This window comes from Pinus tabuliformis, chromosome 7 (genome assembly GCF_031772625.1).
Source record: "Pinus tabuliformis cultivar Carrire ecotype Pingquan chromosome 7, CPIR1, whole genome shotgun sequence".
Classification (NCBI taxonomy): domain Eukaryota; kingdom Viridiplantae; phylum Streptophyta; class Pinopsida; order Pinales; family Pinaceae; genus Pinus; species Pinus tabuliformis.
In genome coordinates, this window is record NC_142293.1 from 1,261,414,625 (window position 1) to 1,261,436,419 (window position 21,795).

General features: G+C 37.6%; 1 pseudogene; it reads right to left on the reverse strand.

Moving 5' to 3' along the window:
- Nucleotides 1-4,779: 4,779 nt before the first annotated feature.
- Nucleotides 4,780-5,217, reverse strand: LOC149252007 (uncharacterized; annotated as a pseudogene).
- Nucleotides 5,218-21,795: the final 16,578 nt, after the last annotated feature.

Sequence of the window (21,795 nt, forward strand, 5' to 3'; positions counted from 1 at the left end):
CCTTCCTTCTCTTGCAAGCTTGTTTATTGTTTTGCAGATCTAAATCTATGTATCTCAACAATCTACATGGTATGAGAGCACAGGGATTTGTAATCAGTGCACAAGCAATTTTATTTGCAGGTTCAGAAGATTGAAGCAACAATAAAGAATGGAGTCTAAATTGGAGTTTCCACAATCGGCAATTCTCACTCCATATAATTATTTCGAATGGAAGCCAAAGATTCAACTTCATCTCAGAAGTAGAGGCTTATTTCGAATAACCATGGAAACGGAAGTTGAACCAACATCGGCAATGGAGAAAACAAGATATTTCAATCGCATGGACGAGGCCTTCGGCATCCTATGTTTATCTATTTCTCCGGAACTGCTATTTCATGTTGAATCATGTTCAACTCCAAATGAAGTATGGAAAATTTTGGAAGGATTGTTTGGAAAACAGGATGAAATGCAAGGTCACATTCTCGAAAATGAGTTAAACTCATTAGATCCGAGAAACTTTGAGAACATTCAAGATTTTTTCACAAGGTATAAAGCCTTGTTGGTTCAGCTGAAAGGATGCGGGATCGACAAATCCAAGCAAGAAAATCAGTTGATTCTTTCCATTTTATCAGAGCTTGGACCCAGGTTCGATTCCCCCGAGTTGCATTTGAGGGGGGGTGTTGGAAGAATCACCACACCTCTATAGAATATGTAATTTCCACCTTGGAGATCCTAGTTACTGTTTGTAATGTTTACCAACACCTACGGGTTTTGGTGTAACGGAAGAAGCAGGCTGCCATTGCTTTATCATCAGCAGAGGCCGAGTATAGAGGAGCAATCAATGCCACTATTCAGGCAATTTGGCTACAACATTTCCTATCTGAGCTTGGGATTAGTGTCCATCATCCAACTGTCATCTGGTGCGATAATCAAAGTACGCTAAAGTTTTGCAGAGATCCAGTGCAGTGGCAGCGTACCAAACACATCGAGATCCACATGCACTTCATTAGAGAACTTTCATGATGGGATCATCGATCTTCAGTACTGTCCTAGTTCCGAGCAGATTGCTGACATCTTCACCAAGACTTTCACTGAGCAGAAGTTTCGATTCCTGCGAGATCGTCTCGGGTTGAAGGACACGACTGCCTAGCAGTTGTCTTTTCTCTACATTTGCATTATATTTTGAGGGGGGGTTTTCTTCCCACTGGGTTTTCCCTCTTTCCTCCTTTTTATGCATTGTATATGGGTACCTAAAATGGCCGTGTTGCCGGGACTCATTCATTTTGCATCACACTCACCTAAGTTATGCTTAAGGGGGGGTGTTGGTGTACATGCACTTAGACTAGCTGTGTTGGTGTACATGCACCTATATTAGCTACAATTAACTAGCTGTGTTGGTGTACATGCACTTAGACTAGCTGTGTTGGTGTACATGCACCTATATTAGCTCCAGTTAACTTATTGCTTGCATGTGGCACATGTACACATTAACATAAGATAAAGCACACTTAGCTTTAGTTAGCTTTAGTTATTGCATGTACAACTAAGCTTAACTTAGTTGCTTTTATATATTTATTCTAAAACTAATATTGTAGAATCAATTTTCATTCTTTTCTCAATTCTTGCTCGCTTCCTTCCTTCTCTTGCAAGCTTGTTTATTGTTTTGCAGATCTAGATCTGTGTATCTCAAAAATCTTACACAGTTGCTACAATGATCAAGTTAAAGTAACTCACTCCTCCTCAGTTGCTCGCACTCTAGCTTACCTTTCATAGGGGGTTCGATTCATTACGATAGAATAATTACAGATCCTAACTTGTTGTATAACCTACTTGCTATAGAAAGAATATGCTACGCGAAAAGCAAGAGAGCCCAAGTTTGATAAACATATTCCAAGTTGAAGAGGCAGGCCTAGTAGCATAGTACCTCACAATCGTTTATGTAGTCTGTACTCATTGTGATAGCAATCATCGTTTATGTCATCGTGTGAAAGTAGTCATCGTTTATGCCACCGCAACGTTACTATACACCTTCCTCTATGAAGGTTTGATAACCCCAGCATATACTACTGTGTAATTGTTCTTGCTAAGCATAAAATGTTCCTTAATTAAAGTTACATCACCATGGATACACAGTTGGAGTTGGCTGACAAAATATACAAGGACATATTTGGCTTGACGATTTCAGATTGCACACTTGGAGCTGTTCAGGATAACATGCAATGACATATTTCACGTGTCGATTTCCTTGGTTGTCGTGGGCATGCAAAGTGTAATCCATGCACGAAGGTGGGTTCTGTTTCTTTTTATGGGAATGCACATGTAATGTGGTGGCTTTCATATTAACACATTCGAGGCTATAATTTCACTTTATAAAATTTTAACCTGTGATAGAGGTGCAACTGATGTAATAAATGGCATGTTTGATTCCATTTCAATTCTTAGGAAGGAACGTTGGCCCTATCAAATGGCTAGGCAAGGACGCTGGCACGATCAAATGGTTAGCAAGGAACCAGAACTGATGGTGCCCCATTTATCTTATTTATTATACACTATCTCTCATTGCACTCCATTAGTCGAGGAGTCATGGTTTATATAGTCAAAACCTAATGAGAATGACATTTTATCACCCCTCTGAACATTCACTTCAACATTATGTTTATTTTGATAGGTTAATTAAAATTTGATTCAAGATAAATGTAAACTCTTTTTTGTTTCACTTTTGATATAAAACATGTTACAACTACCTTATGGTACACCAGAGAAAGGATATATCTACGGGAAAGAGCACACAATTATCCTCAGAGGACATGGTAGAATCCACAATTCAAAAGTTCCCACACCAAACTCATGTGCAAGGAAACAATGGTCATTGTGAGACGTGACATAAGGATCGAGGCCTATGAAGGAAGAAGTGAAAAACGTGTAAGCGAGATTAAGAGATTCAATTATATCCGCATATGCAACAACGCCATTGAAAGGTTTCATTATACTTAATTTGTGATCATCTAACGTTGCTCGGAATTATATTTGTGATCATCTAGGCTTAGTTTCAACTAACAAATAGCTCATTGTTCACAATTTCAAATATAGGGAGAAAACCATAATGGAATTCTAATAAAAATTATATATGAATTTAAGATTATTTATAATTAAAATAAACAAAAGTGGTTTTCTTACTTATATTTGAACAAAAAAATCTAGGAATAGTTGAAGATTTAGACTAGGCAAACTTTGGAGAAGAAAATTATTGACCAAAAAACAATTGAAGTAGCTTAAGAAAATGTAGTTCAACAACTTACCAAATTTTTTAGATAATTACAACACCTAAATCTTTGAAAAAACCGTAAATTAATTAGAATTACAATAACATCACATTAGATTACAATATCTCTTCTATACCTATCCACACAAACATTAAATAGTACTTTATTATTATTATATTAAACATAAATTAGAATAATAATTATGCATACTTCCAAATAAACCACCATAGATCCATCTTTACTCTCGATGTACGAAGCCCCGCGAGGGATCAAATCTTATCTTTTTTCACTTTATGCTAGTTGGCATATTAAGATATTTGATCCCTCTCCAGGGTTAGTAGATCTAGATTAAAGATGGATCTATGATGGTTTAATTTCACCCTTTATATAGTCTATATTCCATGTGAATACTATGGGTCAATACCATTGGTTCTCTATACCATGTGTCATCTTTATTTTTATTAATATTAATATTAGGGTTAAGAATGTTTTTTTGCATAGTATTAATAATAATTTGGAGCATGGTATCTGGCCCATGTACTTCACTTAAATAAAATCTTTTTTTAGTATTCGTAAATATAAAATGAGATCTACCCCATACTCGGTAAGTGAGATCTACCTCATACTGAATATCTACCAATTCACTATATACAAAATAATAACAGTAACAATTTACTACATGCAAAGTAATTACAACAAAAAAAAGTCACCTCATGCAAACTAATTACAACCAAAGAGTCACCGCATTCAAAATGCAAAAGGTATACTATATAACATAATTATGTATACTCGTAAGATATTTCTATCAATGTACTAACAATGTTACATTACTTATCACTCTCACATCCCATCGCCTATGTAAAATTGACTAATTTTTCCGTTTATTAAGCCAAAATAACGAGAAATTTTGTGTTATAAAAATTCCCATCCCATAGTATAATACTAAAATTTGCAAAAACTACTAAAATGCCTAAGGAAATGTGTATACTAAACATAGTGTTTGCATTATACGAGAACATAAATAACATAATGGATTTATACTCAAAGACTTAGACAACAATAGCGAGAATAATTTACAAAAATAGACAAAGGGAGAAACAACAAGATTACATAATCAAAAACAACGGAATAGATAAAACAATCACTGGAGAACAGAAATCACTTTGCATTACATAATAGGCTTGGGCCTTGGCTTGCTTTCCTTGGCCAGAGAAATTACAAATCTAAAATCCTATATGTGATTCAGATGGAGATCTGGAATGATCTAGAAACCACTCGCAGTGTAGGAGGATCTAGAATCCTGCATGTGATTCTAGAAACTAATAGTGGTGTAGAAAGATCTAGAATCCTCGAGATCTAAAAAAATCTGATCTAGAATCCTCCGTAAATTTGGCTTCACACTTAACAGTTTGCAGCGAATCTAAACCTAATGACATGCTATCAAATTCATGTTCAAACGAACCAAACCAAATTGCAGAAAGCAAAGTACTCTGTCATTGCAGAGTGATTTAACGATTAATTTTCAGAACGATAACGATTAATTTTCATTCGGAATGTTGAAAAGCTCACGCATCTGTTCAGTGGTTTTCCCTTTCAACATATCGGCAATAGTTTGACACATCAAGTCCAAAAGATTTGTGACCACCAGGTAGTGGGCAGCCTTTGTAACTTCAAACAGTATGGCGCGATCTTCTACAAGAGCTTTCACGAACTCCTCATCCCACGTTTTGACGGCATCAAGCGATACAGTGGGGGCATCAAGAACATGGTATCTGCAATATTGAATAACGCGACGCAGAATCTTGGCAGAAACGAGAGGAAGAGGAATGGTAATGTTGGTGCCCAAGTCCCCCATCATTCTCTTCATGATGCCTGAAGACGATGCCACCTCTGTTTCCCCCTCAAATATTTTGCCATCGCAGCTCTGCAATTTCACAATATCATTGTTATTATTATTGCATACTTCCTCGGCCATCGGCGTGGTTGACTGATCCATGATCTGAGCAAGTGGACAGATAGTAGCGATGAAGTGAAAAAGATTGGATGATAGTAGCGAGATTTTGTTACAATATTTATATAGAGAGAGGAATTCATATGAATGGAAAAAGTAACGATCACGGCTGGTTCTCTTCCATATTTGCGGCCGACACAGGTGGCTGCCATGTAACGGTGGTTATTTAGGACCCTTGGGTTACAATGAGATCAATCGGTTAGGACCGCAGCTAATTTTTGGTTGCTGCGGTGGTTTGTTCCCATAGTTTCGAGGGAGGGTAATCTTCTTAACCGGATTTAAATTGGTCCTATGATTTTGACTCCTTGACATATGGGTAAAAGGTGCATATTCTCTTAGTGGGTAATCTTCTCAACCGGATTCAAATTGGTACTATGATTTTGAATCCTTGACATATGGGTAAAAGGTGCATATTATCTTAGTGGGAACTTTTCTTGGGTCATTGGATAAGGAAATCGTAAATTTGACTAAGGAAATCATAAATTTGACTTGGTGAAAGAGTCAAAGCTATTAAGTTCAAGGTGATGGTTTTGGTGCCTTATGATATTAGAGTGCATGAATTATATGTGATAAAGTCTTTCAAAAGGTTTAAAATTCTTGAGGATTCTCCATTGTAATGTGTTGTAGAGTACTTTAGACTCATGGTTTATGCATATAGTTTTGGTGGAGAGTGGTATTAGAGTCCATGGATTACATGTCATGGAATCTATTAAAAGAGTTAGGGATTTCCCATTGTAATTTGTGGTAGAGGGCACATGATTGCATTTAAGCCATATAATAATAATAATAGTAGCTAGTTTTTCTCAGTTTGGGTTTTCCAAGGATTGCTTCATGCCAAAGCATGCTTTCATTTAATTCATAGGGATCTCGAGTTGAAACATGTTTTATGGGTTATTGTTGCTATAATAATTTTCTCTCACTTTATCTTTAATAATAATAATAATAAATCTATAAGCTCGTTTTTTTGAGTTTACCTTTCCAAGGTTGAAATCTGTTTAACGTGTTATTGTTGTTATAATTATCTTCTCTCACATTGTCTTTATTTCTAACACTTGAGTGAAACCTATTCACATATCATAATAGCCTGATCGACGTTGCCTTTGAAATCCTTGCTAGATTGAACAAAACCTTAGTCAACACTCAAGACACCCAAGTCTTGTGATTGACATTTCCTTTGGAATCATTACTATATTTAGTTTTAATTGATTCATATAATATTTATTTAATTTTGTAAGAGGTTAAATATTCTACAATTTCCATTTATTCTAGATGATTGTTTTTAATGTAAATTTGATTTCTTTGAATTCCACAAATTATGTTAAATGAGAAACTTCCTCCTTATTACTCTCTTCTCCATCAACCTAAGTGATGTTTCAAGATTTATATTGGTGGGAGGATATAGGGAAGTTGTTTTGTTGAGATCCCATGGGAAATGATCATGTTACCAAACCTATAGCCAATATAAGCATCTATAGTGGCCAAGCATGGCCTTACCAACATTAAAGGATATCCTACCATAGAAGACTTGGATTAAAGGACCATGAAGTCGGTGGGATATCCCCATGAATATACTACGATCACTACATCATCAAGATTACTTCTATTTTGATAGTTTATCTATCAACAAGTTATAGCACTATGGGGGTCTTCCTGAGATCAAAAAGTCCTAGAGATTCCATGGTTTCATGAATCATAACATTGATGGAATCCCTAAGGTCAATCGATGTGATTGCGATGAGAGTATGGTTGATCTACACATTAACTACTAGGCTCCTAGGGTTTGATTATTTTGTCATGAGAACTCCCCCATCATAAGGTATGATAGCTTTCCCATAACGTGAACAGTTTGAGGATCCTTTCCTTTTCTATTGGGCTTCCTTAGAAACAACTCCCTTACCAATTTCGACTAAGTAGGGATATCATTGATTTCTTGGAATAATGATATGCCAACACACATATTTGTAAGCTCACCTTGAAGATCAAATTCAGGATGACTAATTTGTTTCTCTAGGTACAATCTTTCTATGTAAGGAGGAACCCATGGTTCTTGGTGAACTTGGTTTATTCTTGAGGTATCTAGAGACTGAACCGGTTCCATTTCTTTATTCAGAATTTCCTCATTGAGATCTTCAATATGTGTAATAGGATGTTCTTTGTTTAAGGTCTTCTGTAATCTCAAGTGAATATCATGGCAATCTAAGGAAGACAAGGAGTAAGTTGGGTAAGTTGTAAGCCCACTACCATGGCCTAGTTGGGATGCCTTACCATTATTGGGGATATAAACAAGGTAAGCAAGTAGTTGTGGTCAAGGAGGGATGATGTCAATGGTTGCATTGGTGTAGAGGGAAAATTTTGTACATGAGTTTGAATTATGGCTTATTGAGGCCCTCCAAAATTGGGATTCATCAACCCTTGTTTCCAATCTCACACTACTAAATATTGACCCAATTTACAATGACACTTTGTCATTTTTGCAGAGATGTTTCGTCACTATAACAAAAAAGGAGATTTGAGGAAACATCATTTTCATTGTAGTTGTAATTTCAACATCTTCTTTTTCATCAAAATTATGATGATAGTAATCATCGACTGTCTGAAATCTATTCATTGAATATACTCATCAACATTTTGTTGAAAGTTTGATAAATGCTCCTATATATTTGGTTCAAACCATCGTCAGATGACCTGTTGAAAGTCAACTTTTTCTGAAAATTTTCCCATTGTGACAACATACTATGTTGTCAAAAATTGCATTAGAAGATTGTCGTCAGTGAGAATTTTACCGAAATATTTTCTGACAAATTTGTGATCGTTATGATGTTTATGTTGTCCAAATGTGAGTTGGAAGATCGACAATGCTGCAAAATTTTCGGAGAGATATTACGACAAACCTACTATGGTTGCGATGTTTCTACCATCAGAAAGGGGGTCAAAAGAATGATGTCATCATATATTTTTTTAAATATATTACAACGAACCTCCCATAGTTGCGACGTTTGTGCCGTCGGAATGGGTGTTCGAAGGCTGACACTAGGACATTGGAAGGCCAAGGGATATTTCAAGGAAACAACATTATAAGACCGACATCATTGGAAATTAAAAAAAAAATGAACGAGCTTCCATCTAGATATTCAGAGGCTCTAAATAAAACTCTTCGTTAACTCAGGCACATATAATTAAATGTAGTTCAAAATATCACCTAATGTACAGTGGAATGGAGTTTTTTAGAGAATAAAAAAAGGTCCTATATAGTCCTTGATGCCAACATTGTTGTTAAAGTTTATGAAAATACTTATAAGAATGGTCCTCCACAAAAAAAAAAGAAAAAAAAAAAAAAAAAAATTGCCTCTAATGTTATTTTTTAGAATGATTTACACAAACGGCTTCAAAATGACTCTTTAAGGGAGTAACTAGAATGAGATGATTCACGACCATAAAAATTACCCCATAAAAGTTTGAAATTCAATGAGTGCCTAATACCCTCCCTGTAATTGATTTCTAAGATAGTGGAATGTATGGTGAGAGGAAAAGGGTGGGCTTTACAATCAATCATAGTCACTTTGAAAATAATGGGGAATTAAGAGATCATTATACCTAACAAGCCCTTGTCAATATTGAATTTGAGGCATAGATACATGGAAACCAACCTTTATATGAGAACTCTTTTATTTGAGTAAGGGAACAACAATTATAACTTAAGGTTGTAGTAGCGGTTCCATAAAATAATCCCTTGTATCTTGTTGGAATGACTATGTGTTAAAGTTGCAACAATTGATGCTTAAGGTTGCATGAGCTATGACTTGGGGATGTAGCATCTGCTACTTGGAATAATATATATATATATATATATATATATATATATATATATATATATAGAAAACATATATATTAAGATATCATTATACCTGAAAAATTCATTTTCAATATTGAAGTTGAGGCATAGATAAAGAAAAACAACATTTATACGATAATTCTTTTATTTTAGTAAGGGAATAGCAGTTGTAACTTAAGGCTGCAACAATGGTTCCATAAATAAGTTACTTGTGTCCAAGTGCAACAATTGTGGCTTGAGGTTGTAGGAGTTGCGACTTAGGGATGCAGCATCTACGACTTAGAATAAAATAGTGTATATATATATATATATATATATATATATATATATATATTAATATCATTATACCTGACAAGTCTTTGTCAATACTGAAGTTGTGGCATAGATACATGGCAACAACCTTTATATAGGAATTCTTTTATTTGAGTCAAAACATAACAATTTCATAAAACAATGGTTGGCATTTAGTTTCAGTAAATTTGTGTTAAAGTTGTAACAATTTTGGTTTGAGGTTGTAGGAGATGTGAATTGGGGATGCAACGTTTATGACTTAGAATAAAACATAATATATATATATATATATATATATATATATATATATATATATATATATATATATATATATATATATATATATATATATATACCATGACAATTCCTTTTCAATAGTGAAACTGAGGCACAGATACATGGCAACAACCTTTCTATGAGAATTCTTTTATTTGAGTAAGGGAATAATAGCTCTAACTTAAGGTTGTAGTAACAGTTCCATAAAACAATTTTTTGTATCGAGTTGGAGCAATTGTGTGTTAAAGTTGTAACAATTGTGGCTTGAGGTTGCAAAAGTTGTAACTTAGGGATGCAACATGTGCGACTTAGAATAAAACAGATTATATATATGTGTGTGTGTGTGACGATAATATTTATTTATTTATTTATTGTTATTATGTTTTTATCTTTTCAAACTAGTGTGATAAAAAATAAAAATACCCAGTCGTAGGTGTGGATACATTTGGAAAGGTATGGTGACTAATCGATTTAGAAGATACATGGCATCAACACCCAACTCCATGTCTATTTTTTGAATATGGAAAACACATAACAAGAGATTCATACCTAAATAGATTAACAAACTCTGCAAAGTGGTATTCACCTACAAATTCCAATTTTCTTCTCTCTTAATCAATTGTAGCATCATCTTTGGCTTTGAGCATGGTTAACCCTTGCTTTGACATCAATGACAAACCTCTCAACAACACCATGAAAACTACAAAAATCCTTGCTACAGTTATAAAGCTTGATTTGTCCAAAGCCTTTGATAGGGAATTGGATGTATTTGATGCTCATTATTCTTTTATCTAGTTTTAATTTAGAGTTTTGTCGATTGGATTGAAGTTTGTCTAAGCTCATCATCTTTATATGTAGTTATCAATTGGGTCAAGCTTTATATTTTTCAAATCGTCTAGGCTACTACGGTGCAAGTTTGTACCTTGAATCCTTTAATGTTTCTTATTGTTAACAAGGACATCAACAATTCTAGAAGGTAATCAGAGGAACTTTATAAGCCATTAACAAATGCTATTATTTTGATCACTCACACATTTAGATATGCTATTGTTTAAAAACCTTCTATTGGTGGATGATGCTATTCTATTTCGTGCAGGATATAGTAAAGAGGCCTAGTATGTGAAGCCTCATTAGAGCTCTAAACTCATTTGGGGTTGCATTGGGCATAAAATTAAACTTACACAAGTCTACCATGTCTTTCAATGATTTGAAGGATATGTTAGAAAGAGAAATCAACCAAGTGCACTCATTTCAAATACTTGGGATTTATGCTAAGATTTAACGACTAGAGGTATGAATATTGGTTCTTTCCATATCAAAAAGTGGGGAAATAATCACAAGATGGTTATCCTTGGGTGCCACATTAATCTTAGTAGATTCCATACCACGATATTACAATACAATAAAAAAGGACATTGGTGAGGGTCGAAAAATGTCACCATAAGATCATTGGTGATGGTCAAAAGAGCCTCTGTCACCAAAAATTGAACATCACCAAAGGTGGCATCATCAAAAGTCTAGATGTTGTGGTGACATTCAAGGTTCGTCATCAATAATGATTTATAATGATAGATAGTGACCATCACCATTTCATATGAGTAATGGTGACGAATCTTGGCCTCTGTTACAAAAAAATTGAACATCACCCAAGGTGGTGTCACCAAAAGTATAGGTGATGTGGTGACATTCAAAATCCATCACGAATAATTATTATAATGGCATACACTGACCCTCACCATTTCATATGAACAACAACTATTTATAATGATGTTCATTTCATGGTTGTCACTATTGATGCATATATATCGTGGCGTTCATTGACCATCACCATAAGATCATTGGTGATTTTCAAAAGACCCTATGTCACCAAAAACTAATTGTCGTCATTCCATATCAATATCAGGTGACGATGGAATCGAACCACCAACCTCCTGCTTGTAAAGCAGGTGCTCTTCCATTGAGATAGCACCCTTTAAAGAAATAGACTTTGGAAAATTAGACCTTGAAGTTCTATAAGTTATAAATTCTACAACTTTCTTTAAATTATAAACAATTTTAAAGTCTAAGCAATATTTTACTAAACAAGCGAAATAACATCGAAGCTACATGCATCTACCTAATGGTTATGGAAGGTGTGAAAAATGGGTGGAAGGAAAAATGGTTATATATAAAATACTCGAGAGCGAGTTTCTCATTCCCTCACTAGTTCAAAGCTTTGGGAACTTGGTGGCATGATCTCTATTTCCCTGGAAGCCAAGATACATATTTTCGTCTTGATTTGAGTTATGTGTTCATAAGGGCTTGGTTTTCCTTTTTAAAAGTTGGACGTGTTGATGCATCTTTCTAGGTTATTTTGCTGCCAACCTGGACAAGTTTAGCCACTATTTGGATGCCACAATATTGTTGTGCGTTGAGGCTGCATATGATCTCTAAAGAAGCTCGCTTTTGTGTCTACTAGGAGTTGTGCTGGGACGTGAGCCTTTTCTGGTCCTTTGGGTATCTGTGGTCTCTTTCTAGTGACAAAATCCACTAATTATTCTCAATTATCAACTACTAGATTAAGTGGTCTATTGTACCTGGGAGTTTTTTTTTTGCACCTGGGCAGTATATTTTTCCTCAAATAAACGTTAGGATGTAACTCAAGGTGGACTGATATCTATTTTTGTGTCTTTATTATTGGTTGCCACTACACTTTAGGTTCTACCTCTATGATCTATTCATTGTCTATTCAAGTTTTCAAATGAGGATAAACTAGTATGTGAGAAAAATTGTTGTATGACAACATTAATTTAATTTCTGAAAATATACGTTTGTCTTAAAGGTTTGTTGATACATGTGAGGTCTTAAATACATAGCCCAAAGGCATAAATTATAAATGTATCACCTACAGCAGCATATAACCAAACTTTTTGATGAAAAGCATCATTGAAAAAGACACTAAAACTTAGAAATTTTTAGAGACAAATTGGAAGTATTTTTAAAGTGGGATATTATAGTGGTACCAGAGCTAATTTTCTTGGCTAGCAATGGGTCTCAAACCAAAAAGTATCAAGAAAGGGAAGGGAATTCCAAAATGTTTTCAAATCAAGAAAAAATCTCGTAGAAATTCGATGAATATAGTGACGCTTTCCTAAATATGACAGAACTTATGGAAGCATGGGTATCATCAAAGGCAACAAGGAGGAAAAATTATTTCAGAACTAAAGACTTAGCAAACACAATCGAAGGCATAGATAAAAAGGAGACAATAGTGGAGGATCGAGAGGCAAATGAAGCTTTGAAAAACGAATTTGAAGGGAGAAAAGGAGTAGTGAATGGTGACTTTGCATAAAGCTATGCTTAGAAAACATTTCACCTGAATGGAAAAGTGTGTGGTCAAGTGACAAGACATGATTTTTATCCTGATATTAAGGTTTTCACTACCATTTCTACGTCGGGGAAACTTTTAAACTGCCACAACTGACTAAGAAAGTCAAAAATTCGAGCCAACAATATTTGATCAAATTCAATTTTCTATCCATGGAGCATTAAGCAACATTTCACTTGAATGGGAAAATGCATGGTCAAGTGACAAGACATGAGTTTTATCCTGATATTAAGGTTTTCACTACAAGTTCTACCATCGGGGAAACTTCTAAACTGCCACAACTGACTGAGAAAGTCACAAATTCAAGCCTACAAATCTTTGATCTAATTCAATTTTCTATCCATGGGGCATTAAGTAAGAACCCTTGTCATCTCAACCATTATGATTTTCATAGGGAGCGGAAAGCTAACATAAGAGAAACTCTAAACTTGTCCTAACCATAAGCTATGGATCTAATATAGGGGAACAATATTACAAAGTGTCTAAAAGCACAACCACAGTTTTTGATAGGGGTAAGAATGCAGTTGAGAGTAAGGAGAAACATAAGGGAAGATGGGGTCACAAGTTGAATGGACCATCTCAAAAAGGAAGAAAATATGGCCACAAAAAATTGAGTTCTCTCCGAAGGCAACAAAAATCCATTTCAAGGCCTCAGGGATTTGTTTCCAACATGGACCAATGATATGAAGAGGGTGTTGCATCTATTGCCTGTAGATTAGGATGGGTAATAAAAGTCATTGTTCTTGCCATTTTTCTTCGAGAGTCATGTATGCGTAGATCCCCAAATAATTTGATCAATGATGATGATGATGATGGTGTTTCTTGGACAAGCCTTGGTGGTGAGAATCCCTCAATTTGAAGAGAATCATATTCCCAGGCAGGACGAGTTCTAGAGCTCAAATCATTGACATCTTTTAAACAGACTCCAGCTAGTGAACTCTGTTATATTGCACCACAGTGGGTATTTGAATACAAAAGGCTTGTGCAGGATAACAGTAGGCAGGTTTGGCAGGTAGCACATGACGATATGGCTAATCTTTCTTTTACTATTGGGGTATGTTTTGGTCCACATTTGAAGTTTGTAATGGGTGCATGGTGGTTAGGTCAGTTTGATCCCTCCACAAAATTATCTAAAGTTGCAAAGTGATGCTTCTAGGTGGCCTTTCCAGTCCAAGAGAAAAAATTAGAAGCTATGATTTTCTGTGGTAATGAGATTTTTCACTACTTGGATAAGAACTTGAAGCTTATGCCACAAAAAATATATGACAAAATAGCTCTAATAGAAGAATTGAAAGAAATGCATGAGCTTTTTGTGTCATCCTCTTTGCTTGCATTATCATCTCTTCTTGATGTTTTTATTGGGACGTATATACAAAGGTCAACTTCTGAAAATGGAAGTTTTTTTAATGGTCTTGATCTAAAGAATGTTATAAAGGAAATATCTGGGGCTAGCAAAGCAACAGAGAGGATTTGTTGTACTCACAAACTGTTTCAGGGAATTTTGAAGTCACAAAGTTGTAGAGTTCGTAGGGTTGTCTACCAAGTGTTGTTGAGTTTTGTGAAGTACGTTCCCCAAGTTTTTAGCAAGGGAGACATGAAATTCCAACAAGTATTGTCCTTGGACCATTTCAAGAAAGCATCCAACTTGTCATTATTTTATGTGGAATATGTTGTTGTTCTTTACAGGAAAGTTTATGGAAGCTTGGAGGGTTGCTCATCTTCAAAAGTCATATTACCTCGAGTATGGTGTTTTCTTAAACCTGGTTGCTATGGGTCAAAACAAGTGTCATATCCCTGCCTGCTGCCTATGTTAGGCTCTGTTCCTCCTAGTACAATTTCGAAAGAACAATTCTTTATTGATTTCTTTCGAGGCCTTTGGGAAGTGAATTCTATGTGTCTTAATCCACCGGCTAATCGAGTTGCTCTTTTTAGAGCCATGAAAGAATGATTTATGTGGAATGTAAACAATGCATCAAGGTATGTCAAAGATGGGTTATGCTCTATTGTAGTTTTTCATGTTAGACTTATTGAATGCATTATTTTTAATCTCTTATGGTATGTCTACATCACAAAGGAAAATTATATATCAATAACGAAGCAATAGTGGGTAAAGATGATGCTTTAGTCACAAATAGTATCCAGACTGCAACACAAAACATCCAGGTTAAGCCACTTCCCAATTATTCCAAGAGTTTCATTCAGGAGTCGAGGAACTATATTATTGAAATTTTATCAAGCATCTCTACTTTAGATCTTAGCTTGCTTCATGCCTTCAGTGATCAATTCCATATAGAATCGCTAAAAAACATTCAGTTATTTGGAGATGGTGAATCACTTGAATGCAATTAGTGCATGGATCAATTTTCAGAATTTTTCTCTTTATTGGGAACATGTTTGATGGACAAGGCTTTGGGCGACAGAGGAATGTAGAAATTTCTCATTTCCCACACCGGTTTTATGTTTCTCCTTATTTCTCCCATATAGTTAAATGCCCTTTCCCATAACCATACATTTAACAAGCTGGAAAAATAAATTTGTTGAAAACACAAATTCTGGAAATTTTACAGAATGCTGGAAATTGCAGAAATAAAAATCAGCGGTAATAAACAGCCATTAAAAAACATTTAAACACTGAAATTTTTGGTCAATGTGACCCTGGAAAAACACCTTACAACTCTTGGGGAAAACCAGTTTGAGAGCTCTTCTTTATTTCTGGAAAATGTCTTTTTACAGTAAGAGAAATATTCAGCAAAAATCAGCAAGCAAACTTTTACAACTTATCTCAGCCTTGCTGAAACTCGGCCTTGTTGAAACTCTGCCTTGTTGAAACTCCGCTGTACAGACTTGTTGAAACTCCACCCTGCTGAAACTCCGCTGCTGAAACTCCGCTCTGCTGAAACTCCGCTGCTGAAACTTCACTGCTGAAACTCCACTCTGCTGAAACTCCACTACTGAAACTCCGCAGCTCACTGTCCAGAAATCTCCCTTGCTGTCCTTCTCTCAATTTGCTCATGAAAGAATTAATGACCTTTTCCTCCTTTAATCGAACCCCAAGTGACTTTTGGGTGATCCAACTGACTTTTGGGTGATCCCTAAATCCAATGGCTGAAATAGATTGAGATCTAAGGCTGAGATTAAATGCTCATTTAAATCTCACTTTTTCTTTTTTAATTCACCCCACTTTAATAAAGACCCACTTAGTCATTTATTTCCAAAGTCACTTTTCCTTTCTAATTTTTCATTGACTTTATAAAAGTCACTTTAAAATTAGACTTAGTAACTTTATCACTTAAAGTCACTTTTAAATTAGATTTAACTTTATAAAATTATAAAGTCACTTTAGGAGAAAAATTAAATTCTTTTGGACACTTTTCCCTAGGCCAAAGATCAAAGCCTAAGGGAACAACCTGTCCTCCGGTACCAAATTTCAACACTCCCTCTTACCGAGGAAGGTGTTCCTCACCACACCCATCTTGTCTCTGAAGTAGACATGCTTGCCCCGTGGTAAGGCTTTGGTAAGAATATCTCCAACCTGCTCATCAGTGGAAATATACTCAAGCTTCACAGCTCCCTTCTGAACATAGTCTCTGATGAAATGATATCTGATCCCGATATGCTTTGATTTGTCATTAAATACTGAATTCTCCGTGAGTTTAGTGCAACCCTGATTATCACAGTAAATCACTGAAGGTATCAACGGCTGACCAAATAAGCCAAACAATATCTTGCGAAGCCAGATAGCCTCACAACTAGCTAAACTGGCTGCCATATACTCTGCTTCTGCTGAACTCAGTGCTACTGACTGCTGCTTCCGGCTGAACCATGACACTACTGTTGAACCCAACCCAAAACAACACCCTGAAGTGCTCTTCCTATTAGAAGCACAACCTGCCCAATCAGAATCAGTGTATCCTGCCAATCTCACTCCATCTCCCTACCTGTAGTCTAGACCATAATCCACTGTCCCCTGCAAGTACTGCAAAATGTGTTTTGCAGCCACCCAGTGAACCTTCCTAGGCTCACACATAAACTCACTCATCGTGTTGACTGCAAAACAGATATATGGTCTAGTGTTGACCAAATACATCAAGGAACCAATCAGTTGCCTATACAATGTGGGATCCACCAACTCGAAATCCAAAGCATGAAGCTTCTTCCAGTTGGTGATCATTGGTGTCGACATGGGTCTACAATCCTCCATGTGGAATCTACTAAGGATGTCCACAATATACTTCCCCTACCCCAAGAAGAAATGCCCCTCCTCCTGCCACACCTCCAAGCCCAAAAAGTAATGCATCAAGCCGATGTCCTTCATCTCAAACTCCGTCACAAGATCTCTCTTGCAGTGCTCTATGAGTCTCTCTGCACCTGTAATGACCAAGTCATCCACATACAGCACCAGAATGAGAGGCTCCTCACTAATCACAATAAAGTAAAGGTTCGGATCTGCCTCACTCTTTGTGAAACCCATCCCCTGCAAATATGTATCTATCCTGGAGTACTAAGCTCTGGGAGCTTGCTTCAGGCCATAAAGGACCTTCTTCAGTCTGCACACATGGGACTCCTTCCCATGCACCTCAAAGCCCTGTGGCTGCTCAATGTACACCTCCTCCTGTATGAAGCCATTGAGAAATTCAGTATTCACATCCATCTGGTGGATCTTCCAACCCATCTTTGTTGTTATCGATATGCTGGAGCGGATCTAAGTATATCGATCCACGGGAGTGAAGTTCTCCTCATAATCAACTCCCTCTACCTGGGAGAACCCTCTAGCCACAAACCTTGCTTTGAATTTCTCAATGCTGCCATCTGCAGCATGCTTTACCTTGTAAAGTCATCTGGAAGTAACCACAGATTTGCCCTCAGGCCTCGGCAGCACCTCCCAAACATCATTCTTCATGATAGAAGAATACTCCTCCTGCATGGCCTCTCTCCAGACCTGTTGGCTAGCTGCCTCCTCATAGCTAGAAGGCTCAGAGTCAAGGATGCTGGTAACCATCGCCATATAGCTACAAAACCTCTCAGGTGGTCTACTCTCTCTGACCGGCCTCTTCAGCTCAGCAACAGATGAGGCATCTCTCAAGGTGTCCTGAAGCCACTTGGGCTTCCTCTTCCCTGAGCGCACTTCTCCCACCGAAGAATGAAACTCCTCCTCCTCATCATCATCAGGAGCCTGAACTACTGACTGTCTGTCTGCTGTTCTCCTGCCTGCACATGAACCTGTAGAAGCTGAGGTACCATGTGAACGGTCCATCAGTGGACTCCCTAGTGAACTGCTCTGTGAACTGCTTTGCATGATGTCCGGAGCACCACCCCTCTCGCTCAGTGAGCCACTGCTCACTGACGGACCTGACATCCGCATAGATGTACCTCCTGATCCTCCTGATCCTCCTGATCCCTTCCCACTGGATCCTTGCGATTGACTCAACTGTTGCTGAGGGTCTAGCTGATCCAGATACTCTAACTCCCGTGACCTCCTAAAGGCCTTGTCCTCCTTGAACTTGACATCCCGTCTGAAAACAACTCTCCTCTGTGCAGGAATGTAAATCCGAAAGGCCTTTGAGGTCTCACTGTAGCCCACAAAGATACCCTTCTCTGCGGTGGTATCTAGTTTGGTCCTCTTCTCCTTGGGTATATAGGAGTATGTAATGCATCCAAAGATATGAAGATGACCAATATCAGGCTTCTTCCCAGAGAAAGCCTCCTCTGGAGTCATGTGCCCCAAGGCACAATGCGGGCTCCTGTTCTGCAAGTAAACAACTATGTTGCAGGCCTGTGCCCACAAGAACAATGGCAACCCCTGATCATGTAACATGGCTTTGGAAGCCCCTATGATGGATCTATTCTTCCTCTACGCAACCCCGTTCTGCTGCGGGTCGTAAGGAACAGTGAACTCCCTCCTAATGCCTGCCTCCGCACAATAATCAACAAACTCTCCAAGGGTGTACTCTCCTCCATTGTCCGACCTCAGGGACTTGATCTTCCGACCTGTCTGTGTCTCCACAAGAGCTCTGAACTCCTGAAACCGCTTGAAGACCTCACTCTTGGTCTTCAAAAAATAAATCCGAGTCCTCCTGGAGTGATCATCAATGAATAAAACATAGTACTCATATCCACTCAAGGAAACATGAGACATCCGACCGCTCACATCGGAATGAATCAAATCAAGTATCCCAGTCGCTCTGTTATCACTGTTGGGAAAAGGGGATTTGGCAAAATTGCCCATCGCACAACCTCTGCAAGTATCAAAGTGATCAGTACTGAAATCTGGAAAACTTGTAGTGATCTCCCACAATGTCCTCAAGGCTCCATGATACATATGTCCCATCCTGCGGGGCCAAATCTCACACAGCTCAGAACTGCTAGCTCTGCTGTTGGTACTACTGCTCAATGCCAAAAGGGGCTGGAATGCAAACTTGTACACCTTTGAATGGTGTACACCTATCACTCTAGCTGAATCAGCTGGAGTGCCCCTGGGATGCATCAACACCTATCCTCCCCTGAACAGTACCTCATATCCTCTGTCCTCCAAATATGAGACGGATATGAGGTTCTTCCTCATCCGTGGCAGATAAAGAACATCTAACACTTTCAAGGGAGGTTTGGACTCCCTTTGAAATGTCAGTGTCCCCACCCCGACTGCTCTAACAACTCTGTCATCACCAAGTACTACCTCTATATCAGTGCCACTCTCTGAAAGCTCTGAGAAGTACTCACGGACTCCTGTCATGTGACGTGAAGCCCCACTGTCCACATACCAGATACCTGAAGATGCTCCGCTAATCGAGGGAAAAGAATGCTCCCTCTAAACCTGTGTGGCAGGTGATCCTACACTAGAGGACTCACACGTAGTGAACACAAACTCCCGGTCAAAACGACGTGCAAAGTCCTCAATCTCTACTGAAGCTACCACGTCCTGGTTCTTCCCCTTCTTCTTCTTCTTCTCCGAACACACAACTGCATAGTGTCCCATCTTTTGACAATTCCAACACTCCACCTTGGAATAGTCCTTCTGTGTGTTCCCCTGTTTACCTTTACCTTTTCCTTTGTCCCCACCACTACTTGTGGAAGCCTACTTCTTCCTTTTGCCTTTCTTGCCTCCTGCCACCAGTGCTACATCCTCATCCTTCTCAACTGGCTTGGCTGCCCCAAGCTGACCTTTCCTGATCTCTGTTTGAATGCAATCATCCCAAAACCTCTCCCATGTGGGAAGGGTCTCACGTGCACAAACCCCATCAGCAAAGTTCAACCATGAATGGGGGAGGCCATTCACTGCAATCCGCACCAACTCAGTGGGTGGAATGGCCTCTCCAATCACTGCCAACTCATCTCTCACATTAGTAATCTTTGTGAGATATCCAGTTGCACTATCATTACCCATCTTAATGTTCTTCAGCTTCTCCTTCAGGACCATCTTCTGGTTCTCATTGGTACTCTGGTAGAGATTGGACAATGTTGTCCACATCTCATGGGCATTGCTCTTTCCTCTCACATGAGGAATGCAATGATCTTTGATTCCGTCTAGAATCAGCCTCTTACCCTTGTTGTTCTTTTTATTATAAGCTGTCAACTAAATAGCATCAGTAGGCACAACAACAGGGTTCTGTCTGGTATGCACCATGATGTCCTAGACTTCTGCCTCCTCAAATATACTCTGCATTCTCTCCTTCCAAACGATGTAATTTGTATGCCCATCCAGCCTATCCTCCACCCTCAATCCCAAAGACATCCTGCTGTCCTAAAACTGAAAAATAGCACTGTTGTAGTAAAGATAAAACTGTTGTTTATGAAAAAAATCAGCTTGCTGGAATTTTCTGAGTGAAAAATCAGCAGCTGTAATTTTTCCTTTTGTTGTCCCAAACTGTCCTTCAGCACTCAAGCTCTGATACCATGTAGAAATTTCTCATTTCCCACCCCGGTTTTTAGTTTATCCTTATTTCTCCCATATAGTTAAATGCCCTTTCCCATAACCATACATTTAACAAGCTGGAAAAATAAATTTGCTGAAAACACAAATTCTGGAAATTTTACAGAATGCTGGAAATTGCAGAAATAAAAATCAACAGTAATAAACAACCATTAAAACACATTTAGACACTAAAATTTTTGGTCAATGTGACCCTGGAAAAACCCCCTACAACTCTTGGGGAAAACCAGTTTGAGAGCTCTTCTTTATTTCTGGAAAATGTCTTTTTACAGTAAGAGAAATATTCAGCAAAAATCAGCAAGCAAACTTTTACAACTTATCGCAGCCTTGCTGAAACTCGGCCTTGCTGAAACTCCGCTATACAGACTTGCTGAAACTCCACCCTGCTGAAACTCCGCTGCTGAAACACCGCTCTGCAGAAACTCCCCTCTGCTGAAACTCCGATGCTGAAACTCCACTACTGAAACTCTACTCTACTGAAACTCTGCAGCTCACTGTCCAAAAATCTCCCTTACTCTCTTGCTCTCCTTCTCTCAATTTGCTCATGAAAGAATTAATGACATTTTCCTCCTTTTCCTCCTTTAATCTAACCCCAAGTGACTTTTGGGTGATCCAAGTGACTTTTGGGTGATCCCTAAATCCAATGGCTGAAATAGATTGAGATCTAAGGCTGATCTAATAAAGACCCACTTAGTCATTTATTTCCAAAGTCACTTTTCCTTTCTAATTTTTCATTGACTTTATAAAAGTCACTTTAAAATTAGACTTAGTAACTTTATCACTTAAAGTCACTTTTAAATTAGATTTAACTTTATAAAATTATAAAGTCACTTTAGGAGAAAAATTAAA